This window comes from Pinus tabuliformis, chromosome 7 (genome assembly GCF_031772625.1).
Source record: "Pinus tabuliformis cultivar Carrire ecotype Pingquan chromosome 7, CPIR1, whole genome shotgun sequence".
In the NCBI taxonomy this organism is placed as follows: Eukaryota; Viridiplantae; Streptophyta; class Pinopsida; order Pinales; family Pinaceae; genus Pinus; species Pinus tabuliformis.
In genome coordinates, this window is record NC_142293.1 from 1,262,034,550 (window position 1) to 1,262,037,879 (window position 3,330).

A 3,330-nucleotide genomic window follows, 5' to 3' on the forward strand; every position below is an offset into this window, starting at 1 on the left:
CACAAACTCTCCAAGGGTGTACTCTCCTCCATTGTCCCGACCTCAGGGACTTGTTCTTCCGACCTGTCTGTGTCTCCACAAGAGCTCTGAACTCCTGAAATACTGCTTGAAAACCTCACTCTGGTCTTCAAAAAATAAATCCAAGTCCTCCTGGAGTGATCATCAATGAATAAAACATAGTACTCATATCCACTCAAGGAAACATGAAACATCCGACCGCTCACATCGGAATGAATCAAATCAAGTATCACAGTCGCTCTGCGGTCACTATGGGAAAAGGGATTTGGCAAACATGCCCATCGCACAACCTCTGCAAGTATCAAAGTGATCAGTACTGAAATCTGGCACAATATAGTGATCTCCCGCAATGTCCTCAAGGCTCCATGATACATATGTCCCATCCTGCGGTGCCAATTCACACAGCTCAGAACTGCTAGCTCTGCTGTTGGTACTACTGCTCGCCAAAAGGGGCTGGAATGCAAACTTGTACACCTTTGAATGGTGTACACCTATCACTCTAGCTGAATCAGCTGGAGTGCCCCTGGGATACATCAACACCTGTCCTCCCCTGAACAGTACCTCATATCCTTGTCCTCCAAAGCTGAGACGGATATGAGGTTCTTCCTCATCCCTGGCACATAAAGAACATATGACACTTTCAAGGGAGGTTTGGACTCCCTCTGAAATGTCAGTGTCCCCACCTCAACTGCTCTAACAACTCTGTCATCACCGAGTACTACCTCTATATCAGTGCCACTCTCTGAAAGCTCTGAGAAGTACTCACGAACTCTTGTCATGTGACGTGAAGCCCCACTGTCCACATACCAGATACCTGAAGATGCTCCGCTAATCGAGGGAAAAGCATGCTCCCTCTGAACCTGTGTGGCAGGTGATCCTGCACTAGAGGACTCACACGTAGTGAACGCAAACTCCCGGTCAAAACGACCTGCAAAGTCCTCAATCTCTACTGAAGCTGCCACGTCCTGGTTCTTCCCCTTCTTCTTCTTCTTCTCGGACACACAACTGCATAGTGTCCCATCTTTTGACAATTCCAACACTTCACCTTGGAATAGTCCTTCTGTGTGTTCCCCTATTTACCTTTACCTTTGCCTTTGCCCCCACCACTGCTTGTGGAAGCCTGCTTCTTCCCTTTGCCTTTCTTGCCTCTTGCCACCAGTGCTACATCCTCATCCTGCTCAACTGGCTTGGCTGCCCCAAGCTGACCTTTCCTGATCTCTGTCTGAATTCAATCATCCCAAACCTCTCCCATGTGGGAAGGGTCTCACGTGCACAAACCCATCAGCAAAGTTCAACCATGAATGGGGGAGGCCATTCACTGCAATCTGCACCAACTCAGTGGGTGGAATGGCCTCTCCAATCGCTTCCAACTCATCTCTCACATTAGTAATCTTTGTGAGATATCCACTGCACTATCATTACCCATATTAATGTTCTTCAGCTTCTCCTTCAGGACCATCTTTGGTTCTCATTGGTACTCTAGTAGAGATTGGACAATGTTGTCCACATCTCATGGGCATTGCTCTTTCCTCTCACATGAGGAATGCAATGATCTTTGATTCTGTCTAGAATCAGCCTCTTACCCTTGTTGTTCTTTTTATTATATAAGCTGTCAACTGAAGTAGCATCAGTAGGCACAACAACAGGGTTCTTGTGGTATGCGCCATGATATCCAGACTTCTGCCTCCTCAAAGATACTCTGCATTCTCTCCTTCCAAACGTTGTAATTTGTATGCCCATCCAGCCTATCCTCCACCCTCAATCCCAATGACATCCTGCTGTCCTAAAACTGAAAAATAGCACTGTTGTAGTAAAGATAAAATTGTTGTTTATGAAAAAAATCAACTTGCTGGAATTTTCTGAGTGAAAAATCAGCAGCTGTAATTTTTCCTTTTGTTGTCCCAAACTGTCCTTCAGCACTCAAGCTCTGATACCATGTAGAAATTTCTCATTTCCCACCCCGGTTTTCAGTTTCTCCTTATTTCTCCCATATAGTTAAATGCCCTTTCCCATAACCATACATTTAACAAGCTGGAAAAATAAATTTGCTGAAAACACAAATTCTGGAAATTTTACAGAATGCTGGAAATTGCAGAAATAAAAATCAACAGTAATAAACAGCCATTAAAACACATTTAAACACTGAGATTTTTGGTCAATTTGACCCTAGAAAAACCCCCTACAACTCTTGGGGAAAACCAGTTTGAGAGCTCTTCTTTATTTCTAGAAAATGCCTTTTTACAGTAAGAGAAATATTCAACAAAATTCAGCAAGCAAACTTTTACAACTTATCTCAGCCTTGCTCAAACTCCACCTTGCTAAAACTCCGTTGTACAGACTTGCTGAAACTCCGCCCTGCTGAAACTCCGCTGCTGAAACTCCGCTCTGCTGAAACTTTGCTCTGCTGAAACTCCGCTGCTGAAACTCCGCAGCTCACTGTCCAGAAATCTCCCTTGCTCTCTTGCTCTCCTTCTCTCAATTTGCTCATGAAAGAATTAATGACCTTTTCCTCCTTTAATCTAACCCCAAGTGACTTTTGGGTGATCCAAGTGACTTTTGGGTGATCCCTAAATCCAATGGCTGAAATAGATTGAGATCTAAGGCTGAGATTAAATGCTCATTTAAATCTCACTTTTTATTTTTTAATTCACCCCACTTTAATAAAGACTCACTTAGTCATTTATTTCCAAAGTCACTTTTCCTTTCTAATTTTTTATTGACTTTAAAAGTCACTTTAAAATTAGACTTAGTAACTTTATCACTTAAAGTCACTTTTAAATTAGATTTAACTTTATAAAATTATAAAGTCACTTTAGGAGAAAAATTAAATTCTTTTGGACACTTTTCCCTAGGCCAAAGATCAAAGCCTAAGGGAACCACCTATCCTCCGGTACCAAATTTCAACAAGGAAAAACCCTTGCAATACTGCAAGCCATGACTGTGGGTATTACTCACAATGCCCATATAAGTATGCTTCCTTGTGGCTACTCATCAAATTTGGGGCCATGTCTATCAATGATACTTCATGCAACATTTAAATTACCATAACTAAGACAAAGACACATATATTTTCTCCAAGGGGACGAAGCTTGATGGGGCGCCTTGATGATAGTAAAGCATTGAAGCAAAGAGAGATGTTCATTCAAGTTTCTTGCACACCGGGAAATAATAGATTCCATGATTCATGGTATTTTTCTTTCACTCAAAACCACCAGAGCTCTGGAATTAACAAATCTCAAGGAAAAATAGTTGTGGTCAAAAAATTGTGCCTTCACCCACGTGATGTACAAAACATGTATGTTGTGAACACTC